Source organism: Dipodomys merriami, unplaced genomic scaffold (assembly GCF_024711535.1).
Source record: "Dipodomys merriami isolate MVZ:Mamm:240054 unplaced genomic scaffold, mDipMer1.0.p SCAF_25, whole genome shotgun sequence".
Classification (NCBI taxonomy): domain Eukaryota; kingdom Metazoa; phylum Chordata; class Mammalia; order Rodentia; family Heteromyidae; genus Dipodomys; species Dipodomys merriami.
Genome location: NW_027203937.1, coordinates 12,257,007 through 12,279,658, shown reverse-complemented (window position 1 = coordinate 12,279,658; position 22,652 = coordinate 12,257,007). Strand labels below are relative to the sequence as shown.

Genomic DNA, 22,652 nt, shown 5'->3' with positions numbered 1-22,652 from the left:
CCAGGATCCTACCAGGTCCCTTCCAAACAAACCCCAAACTGGTTGTACACTTCCATATTTTACAGATGAAGAAACCCAGGCTCAGGGGAGTGAAGAGACTTCCCCTATAAAGTCCCACCAACCAGTGGCAGAAGGAGCTAAGATGGTCTGACTCATAGCCAGGGCCCTCCTCCACACTTTACACAAGAGCGTGTAGGTTTGAAAGGGTCCTCATGAAATATTCAACTGCATTTGTAGCTCCTGTCTCGTCCAAGCCAGGTCAGAATGCTTACTAAGGGCATTTGTGTTTGCAAGAGAGCTGCAGGAAAACAAATTCCCAACTTATACTTAACAAAATGGGGAAAGAGGCCTATTCTTGGGCTGCTGTGGACCCAGGATCAAATCTATGCCCTGGAACAGAAGATTTACTCAGAGAAGAGGATTAAATGTGAAACTAGAACCAAATCTCCTCCATCTAGGAGCAGAGGGACTCTCTTAAAAGTCTCCCGAGCCTATTTTATAGAAGAAAAGCATGTAAGCCATGCCTGTGAGGGCAGAAAGAGAGAGAACAAATCACAACCATATATCCCTTGTTCATAGTATGAAAACTGTGTTCATTCTACCAATTCATCCTTCCTCATCCTTCCAGTGTGACACAAATACTCCTTTTGAAGCTTTCCTCCTGCCTCTGCCAGTCACATGGGAACAAGAGCTCTTTTTCAAATCCATCTTCTTTGTGCCAGACTCTGTGTTTACAGGGACTGTGCTGTTACCCTGTCATTTAACACTGACGCAGGTATTACAGTAAGGAGGTCAGAGCTAAGTCCAAAAGTTTCACCTACCAAAGGTCACACAAGCTAGCCTAATGGTTCTCAACCAGGTACTATTTGGGCCTCCCCACCCAATGAACTTTTGACAAAAACTGGGAAAGATTTTTGGTTGTCACCACTGAGGGATGAAATGTTAGAACCTATTGATCCAGAGATTCGACTAAAGCTCTTACAAGGCACAAGATAGGTGCCAGAATCATCTGGTCTCTGGCATTGAAGTTAAAAAAAAATCCTGAACCACAGGGAGCTTAAACCATGATTAGTCTGTCTCTTAAACTCATAGTATCATGAAATCCTTTCCTCTAGATCCTGGGCACTGTGAGGTCTGAGCAGACTTCCCTGTCCACAAGGCAAAGGCTCACTCAGCAAGCTTATGCTTCACTAATCAGCACTGGTGATGTCTAGGATCCTTGTAAGGTGCCCCATGAAAGGGAGCCAGCCATTCTGTCACTGAATCTTGGAAAAAGAACATTGAGTCCAATTTCTTGCAGGTGGCTACCCCTTAGTAGCCTAGACAGCCTCTGCTGGCCTTGTCCAGAGATGAAGAACTCCCTTCCTACACAGGTAGTCTAAGAGTTGATGGCTATTTTCTAAGACACCTAACTGGAGCCAGCTGTCCACCCACTCCTGATCTATCTAAGACTCTTCAGCCCCGAGGGAGTCAGTAGCCACTGGGCCCCAAAGTTCTAGCCATGTTTTGCTAAGTCCAATATTTTGAGCCACCTGATCCATACTTGAATCCTGGCTCAACTGTCCACAGGGCTGGTGGTATTGCATAACACATCCTGCTGGTGGAGTGGCTGCGTGTGACACACAGTTATAGGCTCAGCACTATCTTAGCTAGCAGGGTCTGCTCCCAGAAAACTGGGTCACATCCTCTGTAACACCCACTGGCCTTTTCCCCATCACACTCCTCTCATTGGCCTCTGATGAACTGCCTCTGGGGTCCACTTAGAAACAAATGGACCAACGTCATATATAATAATTAAGAACATGGAAAACTGAGATGGGTGACAACAACAGACCAAGAAGTTGGCAGCCATGAGTTAGTTTCCATGGCAATGGTTGAAAAGTTCCTAGGATGAACTATAAATTATAGGTATGCCTGCATGAGCACGCACGCGCGCGCGCACACACACACACACACACACACATTTCTTTGAAATTTACTCTGTTGCTGTATGACCATGACCCATACTCAAACACTGGAATGAATTTGCTTGCATTCTTTCCCATTATTAGGAAGAAGTTATTAAGGGAATGTCTTCTTCCAAATTAATTCTGGAGACAAGGTTTAATGCATCAGGTTGGTGTCAGGAGAAGGGAAATATCTTCTGTTGACAGTTTTGTCTGAAAATGTAGAGATTTTTGAAAATGGTATGTATCTTGCTTCTGCCACTGAGTGAGTGTTCACCTCCTTCATTTCCAACTAACTAATTAACTAACTAACTAGGAACTCCCCAGGGGAAGAACATTTGTTTTATAGTAGGTAGATTTGTGTAGCAACCAAGTTCCCTGACTCCCTGGTGGAGCAAGACCTTGGGCAAGATGTCTGACTTCTGTGAACTCCTTTATTCCCTTTGGGAATAAAGACTAAAAAGATATCATGTGGCCTGTTGTAAGGACTAAGTTAGATGATGTAGGCCAATGCCTTGCACAATTCAGTATACACTGAGTGAGCGCTTTCCATCACCAGAGACTTCTAGGCACTGGGATTTCCTCAACGAACAATAAACAAGATCTATACCTTCATGGAGATTAGCAACAGTATGGAAGGTTTGCATATAAAAATGGACCATGATCAGATTAGATATGGAAACAGATCTCTGACTCATTTCCTCTGTAGCAACTGGCCCTAGATGGTCAATAACCTGCCACCTTCCCTTTCACTCCCATTTCCAACCAGAGAAAGCCAAATGCATTTCTTAAGCCAGTCACATAGGATCCCTGCAACACTCTCCAATCAGAGCTGATCTGAAACTTTCCCTCTATTCGCCAGGAGGCTGGCCCACTCTCCTGCATGCCTTCGCATCTCTGAAAAGGCAAATGATGGTGGCTGACTCCCTTGTTATAACAAGTGCTAAACACACAGTCTCTGCTTGTGACTATTTGGAGTCTTTATTCATTTCCAGTCAATAAGCACAAGAAATAAGTAAATTATATAGCATGTTCTGACCTTGACCCACCCCCTCCTTTCAGATTATTCTTAACACAGCAGCCAGTGATCTTGTTAAGAAAAAATAATAGAACATGATATTTAACACTGTGGAAAGGAGAACTTATCAGAAGGGTAAGGCAGGGAGGTCTAGAGTGTGGAGCAGGAGCAGAGGGTTCTACCTGCAGCAAGGTTATCAAGTTGGGCCATACTGAGAGGCTGATATTGAAGCAGGGACTAGGAGGTGAGCTCTTGCCCCTGTAGACAGCCACAGGAAAAGTACCCCAGGCAGAGGGAACAGCCTTGAGGCAAGAGTGGGCCTATGTTCCCACAAATCATGGATGGGAAGGAATATCAGGCAGGCAGTGAAGTCTTGAGTTGTTTTTGTTTATGTGCCAGAGCTGGGGCTTGGCCCCTGTCTCTTAGCTTTTATGCTCAAGGCTGGCACTCTTATCACTTGGGCCACAGCTCCATTTTAGTCTTTTTGCTGATTAATTGGAGATAAGACTTTCCTGCCTGGGCTGGCTTCAAATCTGGACCTCAGATCTCAGCCACAAAACCCCTTCCCAAGGTGGCTCAGTGGTAGAGTGCTTGCCTTACATGCCTGAGGCCCTGGGTTCGATTCCTCAGCACCACATAAGCAAAAAGAAAAAAGCCGGAAGTGGCGCTGTAGCTCAAGTGGTAGAGCACTTGCCTTGAGCTGAAGAGTTGAGGGACAGCGCCCAGGCCCAGAGTTCAGGCCCCACAACTGGACCCAAAAAACAAAAACAAAAACCCTTCCCAACCAAAAGTGGGATACAGTGGCATTCCCTACAATGGGAAGCCTAATATAGGTAAGTCACAGCTCAGGAGAGCATTTGGACAGAGAGAAAGATCCTATCTTGAAGACAACTGGCACTGAAAAGGGCTGGAGGTATGACTTCTAAGAGTGTCTGCTTGTAAGTGAAGGGTCCTGAGTTCAAATCCCAGAACCACCAGAAAGAAAAGAAAGGGGAGGTAAAGGGAGCAAATAGATAAGCATATGAAAATGGGACTCTCCACGTTATTTACAGTGGCAGAAAACTGCAATCAACAGTAGGAAATTGATGGCAAGATAATGGTACATCCATGTGATAAAATACTAATAAAATAGCTATTGAATATCAGGTTGGAGACACAATTTAATGGCATGAGGAAATGATCATAACATAGTAAAGTTACAGAACAATATGTACAATTTGCTTTCAATGGTGGTGGGAGGAAGTGGGAAGGGAAGAGGATTAAGAAACAATACTGGAAATAAAACCAATATGTTGAAAGGAATTATTTTTGTATAGCAGGATTATGGCCTGTTTTTACTTATTACCTGGCTTATCTTAGGTTTTCTAAATTTTCTGCTGTTTACATGAATTATTGCCATAGTCAGAAAAAAAAGATACATGAAATACAAACATAGTAAGCTGGGGAATCAAACACAGGGCTTCTTGCATGCTAAGCAAGTGCTCTACCACTGAGCTACATACATCCTCTACCCAAAATATTCTAAAATTTCCAAAGCAATACTTGCCTTGGTAGTAAAGATTATAATCTATTCCACAATATGTCACAAGGCATACTGCATTTTAAAAATATAAAAGCAGACTGGAGAGTATAATGCAATAGCTGGAACTGGAATTATTCCATGACATGATGATAATGGCCACTATTTACATCCTGTCACACTACAGCGGACACCACCGATGCCCCAACCATACTGACAGCCAGATGTACACAGCTGACAGATTCCACTTGCTCTACGGCAGTCTTCGTCTGCTACGTGGGCTTGGGGAGATGAGGAGGAGAGAAAAGTATCAGAAGAGAAGAACAAGGTCTTAAGAGTTTTTCTAAGCAAAGTAAGGAAGGGAGGGCTTTAATCAGACACATCTGCTCCTCCCAGGAGTTTTAGTGGAAACACAGAATCCTAGGCCCACCCTCCCACCCACTGGACCAGAGCCTGCATTTTTACAAGTCCCCAGGCAGTAACTAATTATGTGAAGATATTTGTTTGCTTTGAGGCAGATCTTACTATATTGCTCAGGCTAACCTTGAACTCCTGGGTTCAAGCCATCTTCCTGCCTCTGTCTTCCTCTGAGTAGCAAGGATGATAGATGCTTGCCGCTGAATCCAGCTTTAAAATGCTATAATATAATCCAGTTTCTCTGTCTGAGGCAGATTTGAGATGATCTTAAGAAAAAAACAAACACAACTCAAAGGAAGGAGAGGTTAGCTAAAAGATGTCAAATCATCTAAAACCACCCAGAAGATCAGAGCTTCCAGGCCCTTGGGCGATGTCAGTCTCTGGTACCCACCCTGGAAAGGGACAAGCATTTGATGGATACTGAGTAAGGAGATGAAGCATTTTCTCTTCTGGGGGATCCTGAGGCTAAGCTGACTCCAGGAATGGTTAATGGGACAGGGCCCAGATTGAACATAAAAGGAGCAAAAGTAGGCCAGAGGACTACCCCACCCTGACAGCTCCTGCCAAGGCCAGGCCTTTTCCAGCTCTCAAAATGCAGCTGTATTGGAGGGTACTGAGAACAGACTGAGTTAGAAGGCTGATTTTCCTGCCTGATGGAGATGCCCCAGTTTACCAGAAGGGGGAAGAAGGAAGGCAGGGAAAGAAGCCTTGATTACCATATCTGTAGTCCCTTGGCTCAAGTAAATTAGGTCACTCACCTCATACATAAATTACCCAATATGGGAATCCCTTTATGAGTCTCCAAAAAGGGGAAGGAACTAACATTTAATAGAGCTGTACCCAGGGCACATTTCTCAACCAGTCTGGCTGTCCCTTGGAGTCACGTGGTTGGCTTTCCTGAGTAATGAAGTGGTAGTAATGAATGGAGTGGTAGGACACTCACTAAGGTGAGGAGTGGGGTGAGGTGGGATAGGGCAGGAGGGATGGTCTTTGGGAAAAGCATCCCAGGTAATCTCAATACAGAGCCAAGATAGAGATTCTCCATCAGACTCTTCTCAAGAACTAAAGCTAGTATTCAGTAATAGCTCCGAGAAACATGTAGACAATCTTAGAGGACTATGTTGGTGTAGGGTGGCAAAGAGACAGCTAGCATTGGCACTTACATCTGCCAACCTCAATCCAGAGATCTCTGGTTTCTCACTGCCATGACACCCCATTGTCAGAGGGCAGGGCTACCTGGATCCTCCCAGAATCATTCCCACCCAGCCCAGAAACAGAGTCCTTCAGATTTCCTACCCATCTACCATTTCTTGATCTCACCAATACCAACCACTCAACACTGATAGCTCTAGAACAAGGTCAGAGAACTAAGGCAATAACAGAAAAAATAAAATGGCATCACTAAGAACCACCACCTGTACAAGGGCTACTGAACAATAAGCACTAAGAAAGTACTGCACAAATGTCTCCCATTTTCCATTTTATGACTAAATGATGTAAGCCCAGAGAATCTAACTTATATGCAGTTACCAGGTGCCAAAGCAGAGATTTCAGCCTTCACTATGCTGGTATTTTCCTACTGATTTGCACAGCCCTCAAAAGCACTTTGCACTGTAGTACATGAAACCGTCGTCAGTTAGAGAGAAAAAAATACTCAAAATTTAGCTGCACCTCCATAAATCACTATTTTAAGTTTGTTTGTTGATTGTTTATCTATTGTTGATTGGTTGATTGATTGCAGTGCTAGTGCTAGAGATCAAACTCAAGGTCTCATACACGCTAAAGCAAGTACTCCACCACTGAGCTACATTCTCAGGCAATAAATTACTTTTAGGGGTCTGGAAATAACAGTGTTGACTCAAGAATAACTAGGACTTGCTGAAGTGACACAAACTTCTCCCATGAAAATCCTACCATGTAACCCTGCCAAATTCTCATTAGTATCCGCATCTATGGATCAGGAAAGGTATAGTGGCATTAAGTAGCTTGCTACATTCTTCTAGACGTAATGTGTACACTGGACCACAGAATCACAGACTCCTGGATATATTCTTCCTGAATGTGACCCTCACATCCACTGTCATTTTTTAGTTCAAGACTACTTTTTTGTTAGGCTTGATGTTTTGTGTGTGTGTGTGTGTGTGTGTGTGTGTGTGTGTGTGTGTGTGTGTGTGTGTGCGCGTGCGTGCGCGTGCATGCATATGCATGCAACATGCATGTATGCACGCACGCACATGTGACAATACTAGGACTTGAACTCTGGGCCTGGGTGCTGTCCTCTAGCTTTTTTGCTCAAGGATGATGGTCTATCACTTAAAACACAGCTCTATCTTCAGCATTTTGCTTTAATTGGAGATGATGGTCTCATGGACTTTCCTTCCAAATGGGCTTGGAACCTTGATCCTCAGATCTCAGCGTCCTAAGTAACTAGGAGTACAGAACTGAATCACTGGTGGCCAGTTTTTTTTTCTTTTTAATCAGTCAGTCTGCAAATAAGGTATGTCTGCTTATTTATCTTGAGAAGGAGGGACAGCAGACTGGGAAATATGAGGGTTTCAAACAGCATTACATTGAAGTATAGCCAAAGGAAATCAGAAACCAATAAATACAATTGCCTAAGTAACATAGAGATTTTTGGGGACAATGTAAGTCCAGAGTGAGCCAGATCAGTCATGGTCCCTGCTTGGCCATTCACAAGCCCTTGCAGCTGGGGGCCACATCAAGGACCAAATGATGCTTCCATGCCTTCATTGAACAGCAAGGATGCAGTCTCCAGAGCCCTTGTGGGCATTAGAGGAGATGGTATGTATGCCAGGTGTCAAGTCATTTGCATCTTTATTTACCTGTATGTGCCAGATGTTCTATGAGAGTGAACACTGAATCTTTGCCATCATACGGTGTGAGACAGATCCTATTACTTCTCCAGTTACTTATAGAGGAGGACATGGAGGTACAGAAGAGGTTGTTCAAGGCCTCAAGGCAAGAAAGTAATGCTGAGTCTGACCCCAATATTTTCCCTTAGCCCAGACTCCAGAGCTGATGCTGTTCTCCTCACCCCATGTTTTCCAAACCTTATCCACCCTGATCAGAATCACCTCAGACTACCTGTAGAAAACAGACTTACATGGCCATAAAGAGGAATTATGATTGAACATTAAGAAGATTGTTCTGGTCTTAAAGACAGAGAAACACCAGAATACATAAGCCAGAAATTCCAAACCTGCTAGAAAAGACAGATTCAAAAGTAGTTGAGATAGTTGCAAGTGAAAAAAACTGTCACCACAGTAATGATCACCTAGAAATAGGACACACACAGATACAGATACATTCACACACACATACACACACAACACACACACACAAGCTGACACAAAGTAAAACACAGCATCTGTTAAAAAACAAAACCATAAGTCAAATTTGTATTAATAGGTTGCTCTTAAGACTATTTCTTTTTAGTCTTGCTTTAATAAATATTTAGTTTAAATATATATAATGTCAGACCTAATCATAGGGTATTTAGTATTATGAGAATATTTTTAATGTCACAAATCATGTTTTCAAAAACAATATTTATTCTGTGTATAATATCCTACTGTCTGCCATGCTTTTCTTATCAAAACCAACTGCTTACCTTCTTTTCCTCACCAATAAAATAACACTGCAGTGAACACTTTTATTCTTAAAACTTCCCTGCCCATCTCTGATTATTTCCTTTGGCTAGATTCCTAGAATTGGAATACTGGACCAAAGAGAAGAAGTGTTTCTAAGACTACTGACAGTTACTGCCAAAGTGCTTTCCTAAAAGGGTTTATTAATTTGCATTTCCACCAGCAGCAAAAGAGAGTACCTGTCTCCCAGCACCCTCTTCAGGATCCAGTGTTGTCTTAAAAATAATCTTGGCTAATGAGAAAAAATGGCAAAGAGTAGCATAAATCTGCAAAGCGGCACACAGTGTTTAAAAAACCTACCTCTAGTCATACAAGGCCTACTGGCATACCCAGGATTTCAACTTAAGCCATTTGACTCCTGGAGCTGGGCTTCTAACTGCTACTCCTAAAGTGTTTTGCCACAGTTTGGGTTACTCCATGTTTCTCATGTGGCAGCCATTCTTTGGAGAAATTCTACATTAGAGTTACACGAGGACAATGATCTGTGTGTTAGACTTCAATAATCCCAATCTTCTAGACCAGTGCTGTATATTGAGAACTATCTGCAATGCTAGAAAGGTTCTATAAGTGAAATATCCAATATGGTAGCCACCACTAACAATCTAGAACATGTGGCTAGCACAATAGAGGAAATTAACTGTTAATTGTATTTCATTGTGTGTATTTGTTAATTGTATTTCAAAGTGTGACCAATGACTGTGTTGCATAGCAAAGTTCTTTAAAATAGAAAGCACCTCACAAATAAATACTATTGAGTGAAGAATCCTTTAGCCTCCTAATTCCTGACTCTACCATACTTTGATCAGGGCAAGGGCTGGCCTCTTCCTCTCTAGTTTCTATTTGTTCTCTTAAATGGAGGGTTAATGCTATTTATCTGTCATGTAGGGTGATGCAGGGTTCAGCTAATTAATGTTTGCAAAGAGCTACATTACTGACTGGTTCTCAGAATAATTGTACCTTAATAAAACGTTTAAACAACCAGTTCTTATCCAGAGGCCAAAGAAGGGCTGGGTTTATTTAGTAAAATAATGGTTTCTCTGACTCATGCTGAACTGGATCCTTTCACTAAAGCAACCTATCAAAACAAACCCTTTCCCATTGGAAAAGCTCTACCAATCAGAAAATGCTGAAAGTTACCTTCAAAATGGTTTTGATGGCACAGTTTGATAAGTAAATTAATAATGCAAACAAGATTGGGGAGGGTGGGTATTTAACCAACTTGAACAAATTGCTTTTAAGCTCTTAAGCACTTTAATTGCTTGCATGATAATGATGCAAATTTTTAAATGTCTAGTAACTCACAAACTTGGGGGGCAGGGAGGGGAGGAGATAAACCCTTTTAAAGAGAAACAGTTTTAATTACAAGACATTATAGAAAGTTACAAATTTGTCATTCTATGAGAAATTAGAGTTTGGGAGTCAGAGAGTCCTAGGATCAAATGTGAGTCCTAGGCATATAGCCTCACTCAGTCTGGGTTTATTTCTTCATCTACAACTGTAAGTGTCTTATCAGGCAGACAGGGCTATCTGACACACAAAAGGGGGCCTTCAGTATTGTTTGAGGGACTCTTGTCCCAGTCTTCCACAACTCCACAACCACAGGACAAGGGGCCTAACTACACCTTCCCAATTCTGTCTGTGGAAATAAAAATGCCAAGTCTCAAGTGCCAAGAATAAAGAATGGAGGGCATCTCTTTCTAATGCAGCTATAGCTCCTGTGATGTTCAGGAGCCCTAATTCAGAGAATAACTTCTCTGAAATAATGTCAGAGCAGAGGGCAGCTTTGAAACATTCTCTAAATAAAGACAATGGCATCTACCTGACTAGAATTTTGCCTTCTCCTGTCTTCCCCACAGAACCATGGGCTCAGAATCTGTCTCTAAACAAAAATTTCAGCAAGGGATATCCATGCTAAACTAGGGGAGACACACTAATTTACAAAATAGCAAATCTACTCTGTTTCCAACTCAGTTTCACAGAAAGGGAAACGGACTCCAAGAATCAGCAAGGTTTAACCAAAGCTGTAACCCTTCTATTTGACTTTCAAAAGATTCAAGACATTCACAGTCATCTCACACCAAGAAAATGAACTTTTTCAGTATGTGTGGGGGTGGGGGGAGGAGGAGGAAGAACCACAACAACTCATTTCTTGAAACTTAATTTCTGAGGCACCTAATAACCCTTTGTGGTACAGAGGTCCCATCTTGAAGAGACAACATGGGGATACAGGAGGGAAAGGAAGCAGGGGCTCTGGAAGAACTTGCTTCACTAGGTCTCATTTCCACTGTGTTCCCAATGAAAGAAAAGCCTGATTTGATGTCCATAACATGACAAAAGGACAGTAACATTCCCTCATCTTCCGCGGTGAAACTCCAGTAGTGTAAGTATCAAAGACAGCATCTAAACCTCCTCTGAAGTCAGACTTGGTGACCAGCAGAGCAGGCTCCCTCTACCCTGACAGGCCATTCATTCACAGAGACCTCTTCACCAGATCTAAAGGAATGCCTGAGGTCTCTTGCTGAGCATGAGGACACCTTGGAAATGGGGGGGGGGGGGGGAAGGAGGCATACTTCTTCTACCAGCCCTTTGGAACTCTTTCTTAGATGCTGATTCCTTTAATGGCAGAGAGCAAATCTTTTCTGGGTCATTGGAACCTAACACGGGAAGGAGACACACTGACAAATATACCCTCTGATTGAAGCGGATCTTGCAAGGAAGGGATAAGATGCCCAACTATACTTTCGCCTTCTGTTTCGTTTTGTGTCAGTGTTGGGTCTTGAACTCAGTCCCATGGGCTCTGTCTCTTGATTTCCCACCCCACCTCTCCACTCCTCAATCCCCCTCGCTCAGGGTTGAAGCTCTCTACCACTTGAGCCATAGCTAGCTCCACTTCCAGCTTTTTGGAAGGACTTTGCCTGTGGGGGGTTGGCTTTGAACCCCCATTCTAAAAATCTCAGTTTCCTGAGTAGCTAGGATTATAAGGATCAGCCACCAGTACCAGGCTGTGTCCTGGGGTGAAGAAGAAACAACAGGGTTGATTTTTCCAGTGAAATACCATACAGCGTGTGGAACTAAGTTTGCTGGAGGGTCAAGTCACCCATTTCCTTTGTGAGGTCTTCTAGCCCAGCTTAATCGCCACTGAACTAAAAGAAAAAGGTGGGGGTGCTCAAAAAGGAGTCCATCCCCTTAGCAAATGTGGGAGAACTCCCTTGCTTCTCTGAGGAACTGTTTGTCATTGATCATAGAGCAAGCCCCAGCTTACAGGGCTGAGGAACATATTTACATATTTCAGCTCCATGGCTGGCTCAAGCACCACAAAGAGTGATGATTCCAAGGCAGTCAGGGAAGAAAAATGTTCTCGGAAAAAGAATTTGCCTTATCAGTTCAGCATAACAGCTCAAAGTTATATAAATTCCCTGCTTGAGATTTCCTTGTCACCCCTACCTTCCTCTACCACCCCAGCAGGGGCCAGAGCCAGATTTCACTTCAAAAAATTAGACAACATGGTTTACCTTACTGTTTTTTTTCTGTGTGACACAGCTTTGATGGGCAATATGTGCTTTTGACTCTGTAATCCTGCTTTCTAGGAATTTGACTTAAGGAAATGCTAAAACAGCAGGGAAAGTACAGGAATGATTACTGCAGTTTTGTTATAATCAAAATCTAAAAATGGCCAGATGCCAGGGACCCAAGTCTGTAATTCTAGCTACCCTAGGCTGAGATCTGAGGACCAAGGTTCGAAGCTAGTCAGGCCAGTAAAGTCCTGGGGACTCCATCTCCAATTAAAAATGTTTTAAGCTAGATTGGAGGTGTGGCTCAAGTGGTAGAGTGCCTCAGAAGTTCTGAGTTCAAGACAACAGACACACACACACACACACACACACATTTAAAAATCTAAAAATTAAACAAGAATATATATATGTATATATATATATGATAAGCATGTTCTGGTTGAATAAATTATGGCATATGAAAACATCAGGGTTCTATGCAATCATTAAAAGTGTTGTCAGAGAGGTAAAGTGATAACAAGGGTAGGTTTGCACACATTTCATCAGTAAGTAAAAATTACATGTGTGTATATTTGCATTGTTTGAATAAGCACTTTCCATATGGAGAATTGTAAGTTCAGGGTCCCATGTTTTCTTGGCTCAGGGGAATCTGGGGCATGTTCTTTTTAAAGTGGCTCCCACAGCTGTCTGCCAGTGCAAAGCAAAGATGGAGTGATTCAGCTTTCAGTCACAATAAGCCAGGCTGATAGAGCATGTAAGAAGGCAGGTAAAAATTGGCCCCTTAGATCTAAAATTGACGTTCATTTACCCAGCTAGGCTCTCGGAATCAAATCTGCAAGGAGGTGATTTAAATCCCATTGTTCTTTTGTTTCACATTTTAGATTTATGGATGTGGGAGAATGTATTGGGACTTGGAACAACTAAAGGCTTAGGTCTTAGGCAAAGGAGCTGTTTGTTACTACAGGACAAGGATTGAGTACGTGGGTAAGAATTTGTACCACTGTATGCTTATCAAATCTCATTTTCCTTCAGCCTCCATGATAGTTAAACAGTGAGAATTGGCATCTTAAATTAGGGCCTTTGCTTATGTCACCCAACAATCTTTAGCTTAAATTCCTGATCACCTTCTTTCTTGTAGTTGTAATGTTTGATCTGGAAATATAAGGTTATATAACATGCCAATCTGCACAAAGATGTAATTCTGTCAGAAAAAGGGACCTGATGAAGCACAAATTTTAACAAAACTGGATATGACTTTTCTAAGAAAAGAGAAGATATTTTTGTTTCAAGCATTTGAAGCTGGTTTTAAATAGACTTTGGATGCAATGTTGCTGGCTCTTTGGGGCTGTTGATTTCCCTGTCCAACCTCACCCAACAAATGTACAGGATAGGAAAGGCATGAAAGTGGGAAGGGAACCATCATCTGTGACTTGCCAACAGTGGCCAGAGGGTTTTATAGGAATTAGTGTTTACATTGAAGCAAACTATACACGAGTGTCCTATTTTACAGGGGAGACATCTGAGCCTCCAAAAATCATTTGCCTAAGGCCATGTTACCATGATTCCGATCCAATAAATTAAGGGGATAAAGTCACATCCCATCAACTTACTCCCCCAAAACAACCAAAGATGCAGGACATGATACCAAATAGAATCAGCTTCTATTGGAGGAGAGTGCTGGGAAACTAAAACAGTCCACTATACAGTACCCGCCCTCGTGCTTGGATATCTGTGCACTGCGAAGCTCACTACCTCACATTGCAGATCTTTCCATTGACAGCCAAACTGTCCCCTGAGGTTCCTCTTCAGGCTGAGCTGGGTTCTGACCCCCTGAGGCAAGGGCTGGCCCTTCACCATCCACAACCCATTAAAGATGGTTTATTGGCTTAATGGCTTCATTTTACCTCCTTTCTCAGAGACGACAGGTCCAGAACCCGACAGGGGCCACAAAAGAATCCCAGATAAAAAAAAAAGAAGTCTCTCAGTCTAGGACACCTTCCCTGTCCCTAGAAGGAGATTTCCAGGCCACTCTGCCTCTGCCTCCTTTAAAGATACAGTCTGGGAATAAATGCTTCTCCGAATTAGCTCTCTGAAGCCACGAGAACACCCATATCTTTACACCCTTCCTGAAGAGCCCAGGGACATTCAACCCCTGCAAACATTCAGGAGGACCTACTGTAGGAGGGCAGGACTTAGAGCAAATAGCCAGGCATTCATGTAGTCGGCTCAGACTGGAAGGAAGGGCTTCATGCATATCCCCGTGCTCACCAGACAAAACAGATTGCTTCTCATTGTTCCTTTGTAGCGCCTAGAAAAGGGGGACTCCCTTTTGCACGCTTTCTCATCTTGCCACAAGCATCCCCACTCCTCTCCAACAGAGAGAGAGGAGGGAGGGGGAGACGGGGTGGGGGAGGAAGGGAGGGAGGGAAGGAGAGAGAGAGAGAGAGAGAGAGAGAGAGAGAGAGAGAGAGAGAGAGAGAGAGAGAGAGAGAGAGAGAGAGAGAGAGAGAGAGAGAGAGAGAGAGAGAGAGAGAAACTTGCTTCCTCTGCTATCACCTGTAAAAACACCCCTCCTAACTTTGGCAAGAAGAGCTCCGGAGGAAAGGCAAGCGGCAGGGAGCCCTGAGCGCGCAGGGGCATCGCGGAGAAGGAGGGGATCGAAGAAACCTCAACCCTGCTGCGTCGGGGGCTGCAACTGGGTTGTAACACCGCGGATCTCAGCTCAGATTTTGTGCCCAGGCCCCGCCTAGTCGGCAGCCCAAGGCAGGGGACCCCGGGACCCAGCAGACCGAGCGCAGCCCACACCAGACCTCCCTCCGCTTAGACTACAAGTCTGGCGAGGAAGCAGGCCACGTGGGGCCAGCGCTGGGGCTGAGGCTGGGAGCTGCGGGTGCGGGCCCAGGGCACGGGAAACAGGTTGTCGCCGAACCCATGTCCCCCCCCATCCCCTCCATCGGGGGTGGGGGATGGGGGTAACTCTATTCCCGCCCTGTCCAGGGATGACATCCAGTCACCTCCGGGGCGTCCTCTCCCTTCCCAGAGCACCAGGTCCCGGCCCCCTAGCCCCGCTGCTAGCCCTGGTTAAAGCCGCCTTCAGCAAGGTCAAGGCGCGGCCGGCTGGCACCTGGGGATTTTTTTTCCCTGCCGAGCCCCGGCTTCGCAATCGCGGCGTTCGGATCATGGCAGCGGCAGGAAAGCCGAAGGGCCCCACAGGTCTGCGCGAGCGAGGGAGGATGGATTTTTACCTCGCCGAGCACACTCAGACAGACGCGAGGTTTCCGGGGGGGAAAGGGATGCAGGGTTTTAACACGGTGCAATGGGGCAAGGAAGAACGGGGGAAAAAAACAACACCCCAAACAAACACACACACACACAAAACAACCACTCCCCACCCATGCCCACTCCCATCCTCTGACTCAGGGAAGGGGGGGGCGCAGAGAGGAAGTTCAGGACCACCGAGCCCCAGACTTGTGCCTTCGGCAGAGCTCTGCCTTAGCCTGGGGAGTAGGGGGGGGGTGTTATCCCTCTACAGGCGAAAAACAAGATTTAAACAACAACAACAACAAAACACTCTACTACAGAGCTTTCCCTATCCAAGCTGATCCACCGGTGACAGCCTGCAGCGGCGAAGCCAGGCAGCCAGATCCGGGAAATAAACGCGATGGAAGCTAACTGCGGGCCTCGGAGGACGGAGGCCACAGGATCGAAGCCATCCCTGGCACCCGTTGCCCCTGGACGCCAGGCTAGCCCAGGAAGCCCCGGCAAGCACAGGATGGTGACCGCTCCCCCGCAGAGGCCAGCACTCCACTTCGGAGGACACCATCACCACAGCCCGTGCCCTCCCCGCCAATCCAGGCCTGGATGACCACCGGAAAGCCTGGATTTCCAAACGGACCTTGCAACCCGGGGGCTGGAAAGGGGGTGGCAAGGTTTTCAAATACGTGAAAGGGAGCTGAGTGGGAAAGACGGAAGGGGAGCTCCAGGGAAAACCAAGCGGGAGAATTTTCCGTAAACGCTGTTCCCTGGAAGGAAGGCCTTCCAACAGCTTCTACCCTCCCCCTCCCACCCCCCAAAAGGAGAGGTTCAGGGCGCCGAGGACTCCAAAGAAACCAGCGTTCTGAGGGGCTGCTCCTTTTCTAAATCAAACCTGGACCCACACCCATCCAGTCTCTTGGCTTGAGTCTTCAGTTCATTTGCTTTAAAAAAAAAAAAATTGGTGGGGAGGGGGGTTAGGCAGAGCACCCAACGTCCCATCCGAGTGGGGAGCTGTGGTTAAAAAAGAAAAGGTGGCCCCCAACTCGCCACTCCCGAAGTGGAGAAGGGGGAGGGGGGTACTCACACTCCCCAAAGCAGGAAAAGTTTCACCGCTCCTCTTTCAAGATCCGGGTGCTCGAATCACAGGTCTGGTAATGAGCGAGGTAGCTTATATAATTGCCCGCGAGGCCGTTCGCCCCGCAGCTCTCTCCCCGGCGCGTGGCCGCACAGCTCAGCACTTGAGCACCAGCGCTCGGGATCGCCAAATGTACCCTCCCTACCCCCAAACCGGCACCTTCTACCAGGCAGTCAGGGCGATCTCCAGGGCTAGTCCTACACCAAGTGTGCGTGCAGATTACGGCCAAGCCGTGGCTGTCTCCTTGCGCCCCTTTGGCTGCGTTGGTAGCTGAGGGTTAACTGCATCTCTCCAAACCTCCTCGCCAGGATTGGAAGGGGGAGGGTGGGGTGGCAGAGACTGGGACCCGGGTCGAGGATTTGGTGCGGTTCTCCTAAGGGGTTCGCACCTAACTGAGCAGTTATACACTCGTTCTCAAGGATCTGGGTGCAGAAATCGCCTGGACGTCTCGCCCTGAAAGGGGAGCCAGTTTCCAAAGTTAGAGCCCACGCAGTTGAATTTCCAGTACTTTCCAACCTCGTCTGGGCGTGGGGGGGGGGGCAAGGCAGAGAAGAGGCAGGCAGCGGCCCACGAAACCCACCCTACGGACTCACCGAGAAGGACTCAGCATCTACGAACCCCTACACACCCTTCCCCCAAAGTAGTTGTGCATATTCCTCGGTTACGTGCACACACATCACACACACACACACACACTGCACCCCCTCCGAATGTGGACTGCATTTTTGAATCGCGAGGAAAATGACTAAGGAACCCAGTGATCACATCTCAACCCAGAGCACATTCCCTGAAGCTGGGGGTGCGCGCACACACACACATACACACACACACACACACACACACACACACACACACACACACACACACACACACATCCTGGGAACCCCCGGGGTTTCGACCAGCCGGAGGCTGCAGCCTCAGATCGCTCTTGGGCGAAGGTGAAAACCGCGGCCCGGTGGAAGGCGAGGGGGAGCGGGAGTCGGGTGGGGGAGTGCTGCAGAGGGCGCGGAGTTGGGGGTCGCGTCCCCAGGTTCTGGGCTCCCACCGCAGAAGCGCGCACGGGGCCGCCGCAGCCCGACGCTCACCCCGCAGGGCACCGGCTGCTGCGGCGGGCGCCCGGCGCCGCCTCGTGGGCTTCTCCAGAGCCCGCCGCGAGTCTGGGGCGGGCGGGTCTGCAGAAGGGGTTTGCGGACGGCGACTGGGCCGTGGCGGGGAATGGGGAGCCGGGCGCGGCAGATGAACCTAGGGCACGCCGTCTCTCCCCCCGACACGGCGTCCCGAGTCCCGGGCCGGCGGCGCCCACCTCTCCGCTCCCCCCCCCCCACGCCCCAGCACTCGCTTCCAGGCTCCAGTCCACGGCGGGCTCCTGGGGCTGCGGCGGCGGCTGGGTGCTCCAAGGCTTGGTTGGCTGGCCCCCCTTGCGGGCCACCCACACCCCGATCTCCTTCTTCCTTTCCATCCCTTTCCCAGGGCGGCCCAGAGGAGCCCTCGGCAGCCGCGTGAGCTCCCCCGGACCCGCGAGCGCCAAGGGGCGACGGGAGCTCGCGCGGCGCCGGCGCCGCGGTCCCCAAGGCGCTTCTCGGTAGAGCAGATCCCGCCGTCTTACCGTGTGGCTGGCTGCAGGCTACCACCGCCGGGGAAGCGGGGAGGAGGGCGGCCAGGGAAGCTCAGGCACCGCTCCGGTGGCTTCTTCGGTTGTGGCTGTCGGCGGCGCGGCTCTTCTTCGGGAGCCCGAACGGGGCGTCCGGGAAGGAGCAGGTCCCGGGCGCTGCGCTCCGCTCCAGCGAGACCAACAATAGCTCCCGCGGGGAGCGCAGCCCCAGCGAGCCTCCAGCCGCGCGCGCACGCCCGGCTCCCGCTCCCGCTCCCGGCCGCTCCCGGCCGGCGTCCCTGCCAGCACTGCTGCCCCACATGAAGCAGCTGCAATCCCGAGGCTGGGGGGGGGGGGGAGGGTGTGTGCCTGCGTGTGTGTGTGTGCGCGCGAGTGTGTGAGGGTGTGTGTTTAATAGCTTCCCTCCTCTTCCCCTCCCTGCCTGCTCGCCCGCCTGCCTCCCGTCCCCCACCCTCGCTCTCTTACACACGGAGAGGGCGAGCGAGCCACACACGCACTCACGCGCACACGCAGGTTACATGAATGGGAGGCGGGAGCCAATCCTACGAGGCCCGCAAGCCCGGGCGCACGGGCGCGGGAGGCAGCGCCGCACCACGGCGCGGGGGGGCGCCACGCAGGTGAGGCTGCTGCGTCTCTCCCCGGGCCACGCCGCGCTTTCGCTCGCTCGCTTGCTCGCTCACCCACCCAAGTCTCTCGGTTGTCTGCAATGTCTTCCCTGTCCGTGGCCTCCCCTTCTCTCCATCTCTCTTCTCTTTTAATCCCCCCCCCTCTCTCCTCCTGGCCTTCTCTCCTTCTCTCCGTTTCCCCTCCCCCCTCTCTCTCCCCCTCCCCCCCCTCTGTTTCTCTCTGTCTCCAAGCTCTCTCAATTCAGTATCTTTGTGGATCGTCTCTTTTCATCTTCCGGCTTTCTAAAACTTTCTCCTCCTTGGTCCCTACTTTTCTCTACTTCCTGCCTGTCTTTTGTTCCCTTTCGTTCCCCCTTTGGCTTTCTCCTTGGTTTCCTCTGTAGTGTGGCCTGGCCTCCTCTCTCAATCCACATCCCTGGGCTGGGGGGTGGGGGAGGGGGAGCTCTCTCCTCGGAGTATTGTTCTGCACCCCCTGATATAAGTCCCTGGGATAGCCAGATGTAATTAACAGCTAAAGCACCTGAGTTCAATCCTCAGTTAAGCTAGGCGTCCAAATTTAAACCCTCCTTCTGTTCCCCTTTGGACAACTTCCTCCAAACCACGGTAACAGCTGAGCCCTGACAATCATGGGGGACGGGAGTGATAGCATTAAGGTGGACCAAGAGATTTCTGCCTCTCCGAGTCTGGATAGTGATCGCTGCACATTACAAAAGGAAGGGCGTTTTTGTAAGATGGGAGAAACAGCTTGGCACATTGGAACTTTACAAAGCTTTGGAGAGAAAACGAAATTTTCACCCAAAGCCTGGTGCAGGCTAGCTGTAGGACTCAGGCGCAAACCATTTGCCCTCATCCACCCTCAGTTTTGCCATCTATAGAATGGATTATCTTAACTCCGGAATATGCTGAGAATTAAAAGTGCAAGCACTGGGCATATAGGAGATACTGTATTAATCAGTGATAGTTTCATCTTACCTGCCTGTTTTGAAACTACCTGCATGCATTTTGGCTACTCTATGTCTCTATAATGTATTTTTGGAAGGAAATAGGACAATGCTTAATTTTGCACAAACATGAAGGGACAGGCAGGCTGTTTTGATAACTCTGCCATGTGTTCTGGAAATTGGCTGGCTGGTTACAGAGCCATCAAGGATTACCAGCTTGGGCTACTGCCTACTCCTTTGGTAACTCCTTACTGAGGCCTGTAGAAAAACAGAAATAGGTAGGAAATTTCTTTTCACTTATTCTGAAGTATGTTTAAAATCTTTGCCATATCTTAAAATCTTTAAAGTCAGTGGGCACTGACTTGTGACAAACCCTCTGATACTAAAATGTCATGTCTCTGCCTTTGGATAGCATTTATCAACATCGTTGATAACTTCAGTCCATCAACAGGTACTATCTGACCACTGAGTAGGTGGCAGGTGTGTGATGGATCTAGACACTTAGGAGTGAGGCTAATGACTCTGCCTTCTGAATTTACAGTGCCCTAGACAAATATATCATGAGAAAAAGAGAAAAAGAGACACCTGCACCATGAGATGCACCATTGTCTCAGTGGGAAAAAAAAAGCTTATAAAAAATATGATGGGCTTCTTGAGAGTGGAAACCTTGAAACTCACTTTCACAGATGAGAAAACTGAGACCTGAGTCTTGAAAGTAAAAGGTAATATATAATGTGAAAAACAAGATGTTTATATAGTCTCAAGGTTTCTTCCCACCAGACCCTAATCATTTCTAAGAGTTTCAGAGTAGAAAAATCTCACCAACTCTACCTTAAACAAAAGACTAAATGATGAACGGGTATTACTGATCAATAAAGATATATTTATAAACTGGTTTGTTCAATAGTAACTCCACAAATATTCAAAGATAAGACACACACACACACACACAGTTTTTGTTAAAGGCTAAAGTCAGCATCACATGAAATGTGACAGACATCTTTTGCTCCCTAATATGCTGAAAAGGGGAAGGACATGTCATTTTTGTGGCATCTCTTCCAGAAATGAATAACATGATTTTAATCAAGATACATCAGAAAAATTTAAAATGAGAGCCATTCTATGAATGCCACCTAAGAATATTGAAGTCAGCAGGGTGCTGGTGGCTCACACTCATGTGGCTGAGATCTAAGGATCACAGTTTGAAACCAGTCCAGGCAGAAAAGTCCATGAGACTCTTAACTCCGATTAACTACCAGTAAACTGGAAGTGGCGCTGTAGCTCAAAATGGTAGAGTGCTAGCTTTGAGCAAAAAAAAGAAAAAAGAAAAAGAAAGAAAGAAAAGAAAGGGAAAAAAGCTCAAGGGCAGCACCCGAGTTTAAGCCCTAAGACCAACATAGAGAGAGAGAGAGAGAGAGAGAGAGAGAGAGAGAGAGAGAGAGAGAGAGAGAGAGAGAGAGAGAGAGAGAGAGAGAGTGTGTTAGAGAGAGAGAGAGAGTTGGAGAGAGAGAGAGAGAGAGAGAGAGAATCAAAGTCAAGGGCCAGGTGATTTATATGTTTATAATCCCAGCTACTCAGGAGGCAGAGTAACTCATTGTAGTTACAGGCTAGCCTGGGCAAAAAGTTAGTGAGAATTCATCTCATCTCAACAGAGAAATCAGGCATGGTGAAGATCACAGTCTAAGGCCAATCCTGGGCAAAACCAAAGTACTTAATTCCAAAAATAAATAGAATAAGGGATGGAGGAATGGCAAGTGGTAGAATGCCTGCTCAATAAGCAAGCAGTAGCCACAACACCCTGCCCCACCCCAAAAAAATCAAAGTCATGAAAGATGATTTTCAGATTAAATAAATAATTGAGTTTCTATGACAATAAATACAGTATGTAATCCTGGGTTGCCAAATATTAAGTCTGTATATTATACAACAGTAGGTGTCCATGTAAATTTCCTAGTTTAGGTAGTTATATAGGAGTCTTTCTCATCATTCCGAAAGATGCAGTTGTAGTATTTCAAGAAATTCAAGAAAAACAAAAAATGCACAAACCTTGTCCTGAAGGAGAGACATGTGTACAGTATTTGTCTAAGAAATAGACACAGTATAAACACAGAGACCTGTGCAACTAGATGCCTGGGGGTTAGGAACAATTTCCTGGAGGAGGTGTGTTCTTCCTGAAAGCAAGGAAGTTAGCTAAACTGTGCAAGGAAGAGAACAGTACATCACATGGTCAAAAGCATGAGGCAGTCACAGCAGCAGAGCTGGGCCTGGGAGAAGCTCTAAATGCAGTTACATCAAGCATCCAGAAAGCTCAATGGTCAGGGATGGGGTGGAGGAGGGAGCAACTGGAAACTCACAGCAGAGGAGGTATGTGATCTTGAGAAGTATGTAATCATAACTACTCAGGAAGCTGAGATCTGAGGATCGTGATTCAAGTCAGTCTGGGCAGACTCTTATTTCCAGTTAATTAACAAAAAGCTGGAAGTGGAGGTGTGGCTCAAGTGGTAGAGAACCAGCCTTGAATGAAAAAGCCCAGTGAGAGTATGTGACCCTGAGTTCAAGCCCCAAGGTGGGATAGCAGGAAGGAGGGAAGGCAGGGAGGGCTGAAGATGGAGGAAGGGAGGGAGGAGTAAGGAGTGAATGGTGAATGGGGGTTGCTTCAGAAAACCAGAGTTAGGAACAAGTCAGTCATTAGGTAAACTAAGGCAGTGGCCATGAAGACAGAGGAAAAGGAGATATTTGAGAAAGCTTGAGGATGTACAACGGATAGATTTGGGAGGCTAACTGGATTGGGGTAGGCAAGAGAAGCCCCAAATACACCCAAGCTGGGTATCTTGAGGGAGGATGGCTCTATTCGTTGTAATATGCAGAGAATTCAGGAGGATGGGAAGGACAATAAAGTACTGTTTCCATATGTAAGTGAACTTAAGAGAGAACTGTGCCTCTGTGCTCTGGGTCACAAGAAACAGCTGTAAAATTCAACCCGAGATCCTCCACAGATCAGCT

The 22,652-nt window shown here is 46.9% G+C and overlaps 1 protein-coding gene across 12 annotated transcripts in view; it reads right to left on the bottom strand.

Annotated features, from left to right (window-relative positions):
• Positions 1 to 22,652, bottom strand: part of Tenm4 (teneurin transmembrane protein 4) — an 805,909-nt gene that overhangs the window by 754,554 nt on the left and 28,703 nt on the right. For 10 of the 12 annotated variants that reach the window (XM_070034904.1, XM_070034908.1, XM_070034909.1 and 7 more), the window contains exon 1: positions 18,077 to 18,192. The exons of 1 other annotated variant lie outside the window; for it this stretch is intronic. The gene's annotated coding sequence lies outside the window, so the exon portion shown is untranslated. Of the gene's footprint in view, positions 1 to 16,419; positions 16,482 to 18,076; positions 18,193 to 22,652 lie in introns of those variants that run through there. One more of the 12 variants, XM_070034905.1, reaches the window with a different exon arrangement.